The sequence below is a fragment of the Macaca fascicularis genome, chromosome 17 (assembly GCF_037993035.2).
Source record: "Macaca fascicularis isolate 582-1 chromosome 17, T2T-MFA8v1.1".
Taxonomy (NCBI): domain Eukaryota; kingdom Metazoa; phylum Chordata; class Mammalia; order Primates; family Cercopithecidae; genus Macaca; species Macaca fascicularis.
Genome location: NC_088391.1, coordinates 4,620,434 through 4,632,964, shown reverse-complemented (window position 1 = coordinate 4,632,964; position 12,531 = coordinate 4,620,434). Strand labels below are relative to the sequence as shown.

Below are 12,531 nucleotides of genomic sequence, written 5' to 3'. Positions count from 1 at the left end.
ATCCTCAGTTAATTGTGCCTTATTAATTAGACTCTTAGCTCAAAGATGGGACCTTCCCGTAATACTTTATTTGCATTCCACGTGCCCCTCTCATTGTCACTGTGAAGGAGTAAATGAAAAGGAATCGGCTTCTTTCCAAAGAGCTCTTGTCTCTAAGGGATGCTTTGTATCTGTCCATGAAGATGAAGATACCTGCATATGTGGGTATACACAAAACACTTTCCCTTAACTGCATATTTAAATATATGGTTAAGGGAAAGTGTTTTAAGGACTAGTGGACTTATGCCTGCCTTGAGAATTATAAAATCAAACCTCTCTAAAAATTGAGTGGCCTAAATTGCTTTTTCATTTTATAGACTGATGGAACCAAGATCCCTTTAAATTAAGATGAAGTAAAATCCTTTTTGTCAAAACACCAAACGTTCTTTCAAAAAAAAAAAAAAAAAACAACCCATTCTAGCTTTATATTGTTCAACAAATCCAAACTGTTCACCCCACTGTGACCTTTCCTTACTGGGATTTTCTCAACACATACACATGTAGTGAGCAGCCTGACACAGACATTCTCAAACCTGGCATCTACAGCCAACAGTTTTACGGAAGTAATTTCACTTATAAAATCATTAAAACCACAACGTTCCTATGTCCCCACCAATGAGAAAGGCTGCAGGAAACCAGTAAGTAAGCGTTCAAAGTGCTGGAATCCGCTCTACTTAGAATCACTCCTCATCAGCTAATCACAGAGAAAGTGACACGTCTGAACAGCGCTGGTGTGAGGACACCCCCTTTAAGATTTTCCCCCTTGGGAATAATGGCATGGCAGCTCTGGACACCACCCTGTAACTCTGAAAGGGATGAAAATTCTCTGTAAAGGGATGTAGATGCTTGAGCGTGGGCTTCTCTGCAGGGAAACCCTCTCTCACTACCCTCTTATCCTTCCTCCCTTCTTTCCCTGCCACTGGAAAATAGCACCTTCTGCCAATTTTGTTGTTACAATATGTAGACATACAGATACATCTGGCGCACCTATATGTGTGTAATTACATATAGACAGTTATACAAGCCATATGTTTAAATAACATTTTGGTGCTCTGGCAGGCATTTTTTACCATATGCATTTTCTTTTTCTTTTCTTTTTTACTTTCTTTTTTTTTTTTCTTTTTCTTTCTTTCTTTCTTTTTTTTTTTTTTTTGAGACAGGGTCTTGCTCTGTTGCCCAGGCTGGAGTGCAGTGGTGTAATCACAGCTCAGTGTAACCTCAAACTCTTGGTTTCAAGCCATCCTCCCACCTCAGTCCCTTAAAGTGCTGAGATTCAGGTGCAAGCCACCGCACCCAGCCCACACTGTACAGGATAGGACAAACAGCAACACTATCGGCATTTTCAAATTGTAAGTGTGTAAAGACTAGACATAGGTAAAGAAAATAAACTGGTAATAACCTGGTTTAGCAGCTGTGGAGTATGTAGGGAAGTCAATAACTACTCTGTATTTGTTCATTTCCCATTTTGGCATATTCAGAACTATCTTTAAAGTGAAGTTCATGAGATTCTTCTGCCCTCATTATGCCGGACAATGAAACCCAAGAATGACTTAACATATGTAATTTATTATTTTTAAATTTACCTCGTAAAAAATTGTTTAACTCATCTCATCAACAAAAGGTGCTGGGAAAACAGGATAGCCACATGCAAAGGAATGAAGTTGAGTCCTTATTTTACACCATATACAAAAACCAGCTCAAAATGGGTTGAAGACCTGAAACTAAAATTCCTAGAAGGAAAACATAGGGAAAAGGCTCCATGATGTTGGTTTTGGCAAAGATTTCCTGGATAGAACACCAAAAGCATAGGCAACAAAAGCAAAAATAAACTAATGGGATTAGGTTGAAATTATGTTGAACTTAAAAATTTCTGTGAAGCGGCTGGGCCTGGTGGCTCACGCCTGTAATCCCAGTAAGGAGTTTGAGACCAGCCTGGCCAACCTGGTGAAACCCCATCTCTACTAAAAATACAAAAATAGCCAGGCTTGGTGGGGGGCACCTGTAATCCCAGCTACTCAGGAGGCTGAGGCAGGAGAATTACTTAATCCCAGGAGAAGGAGGTTGCAGTGAGCCAAGATTGGGCCACTGCACTCCAGCTTGGATGACAGAGTGAGACTCCATCTCAAAAAAAAAAAAAAAAAAAAAAAAAAAAAAAAAAAATCTGTGAAGCAAAGGAAAAAACCAACAATCTAAAAAGGCCACTTACAGAATGGGAGAAAATATTTGCAGACCATGTATTTGATGAAGAGTTAATATCCAGAATATATAAAGAACTCCCACAACTCAACAACAACAACAAAAACAAATAACCCAATTTAAAAATGGATAAAGGACTCGGATATGCATTTCTCTAAAGAAGATATGCAAATAGCCAAGAAGCACATGGAAAGATGTTCAACGTCATTATAAATTAGCAAAACGCAAATCAAAACCACAATGAAATACACTCACACCTGTTAGAATGGCTACAATCAAGAAAAACAGAAAATAACAACTGCTGGTAAGGATGTGAAGAAATTGGAACCCTATGCGCTGTTGGTGGGAATGGAAAATGGTGCAGCTACTATGGAAAAAGTATAGAAATTTCTCAAAAAATTAAAAATAAAATCACCATATGATCCAACAATCCTACTTCTGGGTGTATCTCCAAAAGAATTAAAAGCAAGGTCTTGAGCAGACATTTGCCCACCCATGTTCATTGCAGCATTATAAACAATAGCCAAAAGACGGAAGCAACCTGAGTGTCCATCAGTGGATCAACGGGCCAAGAACACGCGGTACACACACAACAGAATATGATTCAGCCCAAGAAAGAAGACAACTTGGGCAAGTACCACAGCACAGATGGCATTTGAGGACATTAAGCTAGATGAAATAAGTCAGTTGCAAGAGATAAATACTGAACAATTCCACTTATATAAGTGCGTGATTCCACTTCTATGAATTCATAGAGATGGAAACTGTTACGTTACCAGGAGCTGAGGGGAGGGGGAAATGAGTCGTTCAATGAATATAGAGTTACGGTTTTCCAACATAAAACACTCTGGGGATCTTTTGCATGAGAACATGCATATGGTTAACACTACTGTACTGTATACTTAGAAATGGTTAAGTGGGTAAGTTTTATGTGTTTTTTTTTGTCACAATTAAAAAAATAGTTAAACTGAATACACAGCAGTATTAAACAGGGTTACAAGAAACAAGTATCCAAGCTGGATGACAAATAAGCAAACCATGGGTTAGCATTAAAACATGAAAAAAGTCAAGAACAACAGCGGTCATAGTGCTGTTGAACTGAGGATAAACTATCCAACACAGGGAATGTTCATTTGTATGATGAAAGGGTATATGGACTTTAAGAAAAGTTTTGAAAAGTGTATGTGTTTGAGTGGCAAGAAAGAGAAGAGAGGATAAGAAGTAAATAGATGAGAACAGTAGAGGAGGAACAGGGGCCAGGGCCACCAGGAGGAGTGGAGGCATCGAAAGTCACTTAACCTACAGCACAGCTTCCTCTGCATACCCAAGTGTATGCGAATTTCCCCTTGAGAGCGTCCACCAGCTTGCTGTTGTCTATTACTCATGCACTCTGAGGATGGTCATAATTCGCAGGAATAATGCTGTGCTACTGTCAGTCACACGAAATAGATGTTTTTCTTTCCCTTCTCAATGCCCTCAAACCCAGTGAAGATTTATATCAAGAAAATGCATGAATGCATTATTGCAATTATTTTCCAAATACTTACTCAAGGCAAGACTTCACCGGAAGGAGGGTGGGAAGCTTGGATGAAGATGTGCAGTGAAATGCATCTTGCAACAGTGGTGAGAGTTACAGGCAGCATGGCAGTGAGGAGCTCAGGTAAGAGCAAAGTCTGCGGGAGTCTCCACACGGGCTTTTGAAGAGAAACAGAACTGGTGAGTAGAAGATCAAATTTCTAGCCCCAACTTTGCTCAAATTAGTTTTGTGACTTTTGGAAAATAGCTTCCTCCTACTATGGGCTGCAGCTCTCATAAGGGAATATTAAAGGGGAGAGACTCAAATCAAATCAATCATCTTCCTGTGTCAGAACATTCCATCCCTCCAAGATGGAGGAAAAAGGCCACATGTGCTACGGGAAATAGCTGGGAGAAGGGGAGAGGGAGAGAGGGAGTGAGAGCGAGAGTGAGAGACAGGGAGGGAGGGAGAAGGACAAGTCTCAATAAACACATTTATTGCAGCTGTTGAGAAGTAGACTCATCTGCAAACTAAATGCATAAGCTGACAGCAGGACCAAGTGGCAAGTATTTCTTTCTTGTCTAGTGAGCCAGGCGGTACCTCTGAGCCAGCAGAGCGTGAGCATCTTCAATGCAGGGCAGCAATATAGGGGTCACTTGGTAGAAAGATTCAGTAAACACATTGAAAGACAATAAATCATACAAATTAACTTGTCAGGCGCTTGCCCCAGTGATGTACTCCTTGGTTTGGTTCTTTAAAAAAAAAAAAACTTTTTAAAAATTATACATCATGGATAGAGAAAGCCACGAAAAAGAGTAATACAGCTTAATGAGTTATTATAAGGTGAATACTGTTGTCACCAGCACCCAGGTCAGCAAAGATAACTGTGCCAGCCACACCGGAAGCCCCTCCGCGAACCCTGGGCCAGTCACGGTTCTTCCTCCGCTAAAAACCATTGCCCTGCTTTTAGAGAAATGGCGTCTTCGCATTTCTTTGTAGCTTTTCATCCAAGTGTCCATGCACAGACATGATAGTTTAGTCTTGACAGTTTAAAATTTCTAATCCTCTATGAAGCTGCGTCCTCTGTATCCCTTTCTCTTTCTTACGGTTTATCTGTTTAAAACAACCGAGGTGATGTGATCGGCAGATTCCCTGAATCTGGAGTTTTCGAACTGCATATTGGTGACACTGGTCACACGGCCTCTGTGCGTCCTCTAAGATGACAGCGGCACCCAGGAGCTTGGTCTGCCTCGTGGTGGGTCTCCGGCGACACCACCGGGGGGCTGTGGGCCTTCCCTGGGACACCTGTTCCCCACGCCGTGACGCCAGTGCATGTGGATGCAGAGGTCTGAAGCACGCCCTCTGATAGAACTTTCCGTGGTCGAGAAAATGCCCCACGTCTGCACCGCCCCACGGGGCGGCCACTAGTGTGTGTGGCCACTGATGACTTGGAATGCGGCCACTGCGACTGAGGGACTAACATTTTTATTTAATTTTACGTAAACTGTAGGTGGTCAGTAACTAACTTGTTGGACAGGACAGGACACTTCAATTTCACCGGGATTTGTGAAACGGTGATCTTTTAATTCCATCTTTTTTGCCCATTTATTAGATAGAATGATATTATAAAGAGATGCTCATCCTCATTTGTTGTACCAGTTGGTGTCACCTGTAGACATACAGCAGGATAAATGCATGCTTTTCTCCACTTTTCACAGATCTTCAAGAAAATGGATTGGTTTCCCCATCACCCTCTGAGGATGACCATTTAGTTTTTAAAGATTCTTTTTATTTTTAAATTTCTTAGAGACAGGGAATCATTCTGTCACCTAGATAGGAGTGAAGTGGTATGATCATAGCTCACGGCAGCCTCAAACTCCTAGACTCAAGCCTCCTGAGAAGCTGGGATTATAGGCACATGCCATTATGCTTGGCTAATTCTTTTTTCTTATTTTTTTTTTGAGACAGTCTCAGTCTGTCAACTGGGCAGGAGTGCAGTGGTGTGATCACAGCTCAGTGCAGCCTCAAACTTCCAGGCTCAGGTGATCCTCCTACCTTAGCCTCCCAAGTAGCTGGGACTACAGGCTTGCACCACCACGCCTGGCTAACTTTCTTTTGTATTTTTTGTGGAGATGGGGTTTTGCCATGTTTAAGTCTTAACTTTTTTTTTAATAGAAGGGGTCTTGCTAGACTGCCCGGGCTGACTTTGAATTCCTGGGTTCAAGAGATTCTCCTGCCTCAGTCTCCCAAAGTGTTGGCATTACAGGTGTCAGCCACTGTGCCTGGCCTGTTCATTTCTGAAATTACTTTTTATTTTGTTTATTTTCTGTGTTTTGCTACTGCACTTCTGAGTTTTTTCCACTTTGAGTTTTATTCTTTCATGTCTTTTATCAGCCTCTTAATTTTTTAAAGATTGAGATAAAAACTCCCTTTTTGATCTGTTTAGTGAATATAATTTTCGTTTGTTTTTCTCCGGGGCCTGGGTGTTTAATAGCCTTCTAGTGCCATTTTCATGTGAAGTTAGCTTTCCTGCACTGTGAGGAGGATTGCAGAGTCAAGGCAGTTTGAACCTCATGGAGCTCCTTCTGTTTTCACGTAGTATTCAAAACCATGGTGGCTTATTCTGAAACTTCCTGACTCTGTCATCTCCCATGGGTGTCTGTCCCTTTCATGTTTAATTTGATTCTGTTCTCTGCGGTTTCTCCTGCGTGTGGGGCCCTTGCCTGTGTTTAGATTGTACAGTATCATCTCCGATGCTGTTCTCAAATTGCACCGTGCTTTCCGGTGCATACCTTTGGCTATGTTGTATGTATGTAGCCTCCCGAGTAGCTGGGATTACAGGCACCTGCCACCACGCTTTTTTTTTTTTTTTTTTTTTTTTTTTTGCATTTTTAATAAAGACAGGGTTTTGCTATGTTGGCCAGGCTGGTCTTGAACCCCTGACCTCAGGTGATCCACCTGCATCTGCCTCTCAAAGTGCTAAGATTACAGGCATGAGCCACGGTGCCCGGGCCTCCTTGTTATTTCCTATTATAACACTCTTTTTTTCTTTGTAGCACTAACCATAACTTTAAACTCTATATTTATTTAATGTTTACATCCTCCCAAGACTATAAGCTGCTCCATGTGAGCAGGGGCTGTGTCCGTTTTGTTCTCTGGTTTAGCTCCAGAACAAGTCAGGTACCAGGCAGGTGGTCGGATCCCAATGAAAAGTCACTGAAAAAAGCATCACAACCAGGCATGGCCTGATGCATGGAGGCAGCAGACAGTGAGGGCTCTGGGAGATGGAGATAAGGGACGCCACCAGGCTTGGCTGGGAGGTGACCCAGGCAGCCTCTCAGAGGCAGGCGTAAGTACTTTGCTGTATTTCTTCCGGAATAAAGGGCTCTGGATTTAGCACCAACATCTAGGTTCTCGTCTGAAGGAACCTGGCTGTGATAAAGGAAGTCTGAGAGATGCACCGTTATCGGAATGGCACCAGAAGCAAGACCCATTCCATAGACAGAAATGACAGTTTTTACAGCTGAACCAATCCAAAGAACTCTGCTATGGGAACACTTATCTGGGACAGGATGGTTGGGAAAGTTAACCCAGGGAACCAGATTTGTAGGGAAACAAGGGTAGATTTCAAGTCTACTGTTTTGAATTTTGCATCCACATAGAAGAGAAGTCTGTAGATTCATTCAATACCCAGTTCATTTTACTGTTATCTAAGGTGGTTTTTCTTTTAAAAAATACTTATTTTTGGGGCCGGGCGCGGTGGCTCAAGCCTGTAATCCCAGCACTTTGGGAGGCCGAGATGGGTGGATCACGAGGTCAGGAGATCGAGACCATCCTGGCTAACACGGTGAAACCCCCGTCTCTACTAAAAAATACAAAAAACTAGCCGGGTGAGGTGGCGGCGCCTGTAGTCCCAGCTACTCGGGAGGCTGAGGCAGGAGAATGGCGTGAACCCGGGAGGCGGAGCTTGCAGTGAGCTGAGATCCGGCCACTGCACTCCAGCCTGGGCGACAGAGCCAGACTCCGTCTCAAAAAAAAAAAAAAACTTATTTTTCGTTGTGGCAAAATACACACATTTATCATCATAACCATTTCTAAACGTATAGTTCCGTGGCATCAGGTGCATTCCTACTTTCATGTAACCAGCACTTCTATCCACTTCTAGTACCTTTTCACGTTCCCAAAGTAAAACTCTGTACCCGTTAAATGTAACTCCCCTAATCTGTACCCCCTACCCCTGCCCCAGGCAACCACTCTTCTAATTCCTAACTCTATGATTTTAACTACTCTTAAGTACTTCATATAAGTGGAATCATACAGTATTTGTCTTTTTGTGACTGGCTTATTTCACTTAGTATAATGTCCTTGACATTCATCTGTGTTATAGCATATAACAAGTTTTTCTTCTTTTTGTGAAATTATGCAATAAGTAATATTTCATTGCCTGTGTGTACCACATTTTGTTTATTCATTTATCCACTGACGGACACTTGGGTAGTTTCCGCCTCTTGGCTGTTGGGAATAATGCTGCTGTGAACACGGGTGTGCACACGCCTCTAGGCCGTTGGGAATAATGCTGCTGTGAACACGGGTGTGCACACGCCTCTTGGCCGTTGGGAATAATGCTGCTGTGAACACGGGTGTGCACATGCCTCTTTGAGACTCTGCTTTTCATTCTTTTGCATAGAGACCCAGAAATGGGATTGCTGGATCATATGGCGATACTATTCTTAATTTTCTGAGAAATCTCCACGTTTTACATAATGGCTACATCATTTTACAAATTCCCATCAATAGTACACAAAGGTTCCGATTTCCCATGTCCTCACCAATACTTAGTATTTTCTTTTCTTTTAGTAGCCGTCCTAATGGGCATAAGGTGGTAAGGTGGCTTTTACTTAATGAGCTTGAAAAGGCTGTCACAAATGTAGATTTTATTTACTCTGAAATATTTTATGTATTAGTTTCTAGAGACGGGGTCTTCCTATATTGCCCAGGCTGCAGTGCAGTGGCTATTTGCAGGGTATGATCATAGTTTACTGTAACCTCAAACTCCTGGGCTCAGGCAATCTTCCTGCTTCAGCCTCCCCAACAGCTGAAACTACAGGTGTGCACCACCACACACGGCTAACTTAAATTAGGCTTTTACTTAGGTGAGTGGAGGGAATACAAGAAGGAAGGAAGGAGAGGGAAAAGAATTATGAATGGAGAAAGAAAGCATTCTGGAAGTGGGAATTCCAGTGCCATTCACTGATGCTGTGCCATAGATATAATTCATGTGCACACCATAAAATTCAAGAACCATTGGTTAATGGTTAGAAATGAACTTTGACCTAAGTTTGAACTCTGTACATTTGCATAAGCTACTTAATCTCCTTAGTCTCAGGTTCCTCATCAGTGAAATAGAGGTAATAATACCTACGCCATAGCATTGTCATGAGAATTAAATATTACCTAAGTAAATAAAGGGCTTAGCACATAGTAAATACTCAAGAATGATAATATAATGAAAAAATGTAATTATATTGTATATTCTACAAGTGTAAAATGTGGTTGGGTTGGTGGCATTTACATGACAATCAGTTCATTAATGGGTACAGTACAGCAAATGTTGTTTTCTGTTTTCTAACTTGGTTTCATTTTTAAACTGGCTGACTTAAGTTTTGCTTACCTTTAGTTCAGTGGTTCTTAATTTTTATGGTCACATACCCTTTAAAAAACTAATGAAATGTATTAATTACCTCTATAGAAAACTGCATGTAAAATTTTGCCTACTGTCTGGGTTTCAAAATAAATAAATAAATAAATAAATAAAACATTTAGGTTTGTTTAAAAAAATTAGGCTTTTAAAATTTTAAAACATTTTTTAAAATATTTTAAGCATACAGAAAGAATAAGGCCTACAGAGCAAACACCTGTGCACCCACCTCCTAACTTTGTCCTGTCACAGTATTTGGCAGATGCCATTCTGCCTTCCTTGCCCTGCTGTGTGCTGGCATTCTGAGATGTCTTGCGATGGGGGAGTTTTCAAGTTATCTAATCCTCCCCTATAATGTTGATGTGTTTTCACAACCCTGAGCAAGCAGAAATCCTTATTCAGAATCACTAAATGTACCAGTGGGAAGCTGCAGTCAAAACCTGATTTTCCTATGTTAACCCTGAGTTCCCATGTGTGAGGCCACGATGTTCTCACCCAGGTCCTCAGGGTCACATTCCCTACAGGTGCACAGGCATTTTTGTGCTGCCAAGCTGCATCAAATAGTGCTTTGGGACTTGTTGAAATAATGGCTTTACACCCAAAATGTGCCCCCCACAAACCTGTTCATGCTCTTCTCCCAAATCTTATAGCCCAGGTCTGCTCCAGAGCTGTTCAGGACATTCTGGTATAGAAGGCAGGCACCAGACACTCATTCATGCTGACATCTACTGTTTACATCCATTCTTCCAGGCATGGCCTAGACCCTCATTACTGCACCATGACATCTAACCTCCGGGATGGGGAGAGGCCTGAGGTTTAGAATCTGATTATAGTTAAGGCTGCATCAGGTGCCCCCACCCAGAAGCCACATTTTCTTTTTTTTTTTTTTTTTTTTTTTGAGACGGAGTCTTGCTGTGTCTCCCAGGCTGGAGTGCAGTGGCCTCATCTCGGCTCACTGCAAGCTCCGTCTCCTGGGTTCACGCCATTCTCCTGCCTCAGCCTCCCAAGTAGCTGGGACTACAGGCGCCCGCCACCACGCCCTGCTAGTTTTTTGTATTTTTAGTAGAGACGGGGTTTCACCATGTTAGCCAGGATAGTCTCGATCTCCTGACCTCGTGATCCACCCGCCTCGGCCTCCCAAAGTGCTGGGATTACAGGCTTGAGCCACGCGCCCGGCCCAGAAGCCACATTTTCAACAAGCATCCAAGATGATTCTCACAGTTCCAAGACCCAGGCTTTGAGACACAGTCCTCTAAGTATTATGGCCACAGCCTAGATCTTTTCCCCTGTACCCTTCCTACCTGTTGGTTCTTAAAGCAACCAAGCTTTTCATAAAATTGTAACATCAAAATAAATAGAAAATATTTAAAATAAACCTATCTGGCAGTTTCCTCACAGCCACCAAGCCAAGCTTCTATTTCCTTTATGTGACTTTGCCTCTCCCCACAATTGCTGCATTTAGCAAAGAAACAAACCCATCAGATTTCAGTGGAGCATTTTGGGCCTGATGTTTCCAGCTGCTTTGGGGGTGTGTCTGAAACGTGCCTGAACTTTGCGTCTCTACTGGGACCATTTAATGGGCCATTTCTACCTAAGGCCCCTCTCAATTTTCAGGAAGTCATTTTACCTTCGGAAAACCTAGATCACTAACCATACGGCCTCTCCTTTAAAAATGGCAAAGGGTGATAGAGCGTCTGCAAGCTTAAAGGCACAGAACAGTGGGGTACTGGTGCCTGGAAAAGGAATGTCAGCATTTCCTACCTTGTATTCTAGTCAGGAAGGATGAACAGCTTGAGTGAACCCAAAGACATTTGTTTTCACCCTTTTTATAAAACGTGCTTGAAACCAGGCACAAAGAGACACAGCAGATTCCCACTGACGTCTCGCAGGGAGCCTGACCTTTTAACCTTAGGAAATAGAGGGCCTGTTTATTAGGTTCAGGTGGAAAATGGATGGATCGTTTATTGGCTTTGGAAAATAACTCAAGGAAAATGTGACCTTACTAACAAAATGCGATCATGCCCATTGTTTTACCAGGATGCTCTGGAAAATAAGATTAATCACCCCGGCCTTTGATGGTACTCTCAGATTCTGTGTGTTAGAAAACAGTCAGCTGTATTGTTAGTGAGAAGATGCCAAACACTGAAACGCTCAACGTAATGTCAGTATTTCAGGCTTACTCAGGCAATCTTCTAGTTGTTACCAGCCTTTTCGGTAAGTCCACACAGTGGAGGCTATGGAGTACAAAAGCATCACATACAGATGCCCAAATAGGACTGCTAAGAAATCTGCCTTTTTTATAAGCTACAACTTTAAAACATGTAGAAATAGCCAGCTGCCAAATGTGGCAGTAAGAAAGGGGATAAACAGTACATCAATAGTACAATATGTTTTTAGAGGCAAAGTCCAGCAGAAAACTTTCTCTAGTGCAGAGTTTCTACAGAGTCCATCTCTAACAGACCCTAAAATGAGCTTTCTGATTGCCTTTGAGTACTCTCAGGTTTCAACTGTTTTTCTTATAAACGCTTACTCTTAATTGGTTTCCATGTGACTTCATTATCACCATTGTTTTAAAACTCCTGGCTGCTATTAACTCTTCTGCTTCTAAAATATAAACCATTCTCTCTCTTCTTATTCCAGTTATACCAATTGCAGCCATTCACTATGCAAAAAGCAAGACAGTAATAAAGGCTTACGATGGGGTATGAGAAATAAGTACAATAAATATCTAGTGTTTTATCTGATCACACCCTTCCTAAAATTGTCTCCCTTAGAGAGCTGCCGGAATGTCTAGAAAACATCATATGATCACGGTTTCCTAACTTGGGTTAAAAGACAATCTCAAAAGCATTTTTAAAAGATCAACATTGGAGAAGTATTTCTAGAACATAAGAATAAGTACCTCCCAAAACCTGTTCTTCCATAAAAGCAATGAGAAAACTGGCAAAAACGGCCAAAACAAGTTTTTCAAAATACTGCAAATTCACCGCAGGCTTGCAACAATCCGAGGAGTATACTGTTTATTCAAAGACTATGACTGACTCTCAGTAAGAATGGTGATTTTGTGGCATTTCCACCTGCC

The 12,531-nt window shown here is 41.8% G+C and overlaps 1 protein-coding gene across 10 annotated transcripts in view; it reads right to left on the bottom strand.

Annotated features, from left to right (window-relative positions):
- Positions 1-12,531, bottom strand: part of SPATA13 (spermatogenesis associated 13) — a 327,141-nt gene that overhangs the window by 213,144 nt on the left and 101,466 nt on the right. For 2 of the 10 annotated variants that reach the window (XM_015439064.3, XM_074021719.1), the window contains exon 3: positions 3,783-3,929. The exons of the other annotated variants lie outside the window; for them this stretch is intronic. The gene's annotated coding sequence lies outside the window, so the exon portion shown is untranslated. The remainder of the gene's footprint in view (positions 1-3,782; positions 3,930-12,531) is intronic. 10 annotated transcript variants of the gene reach the window in all.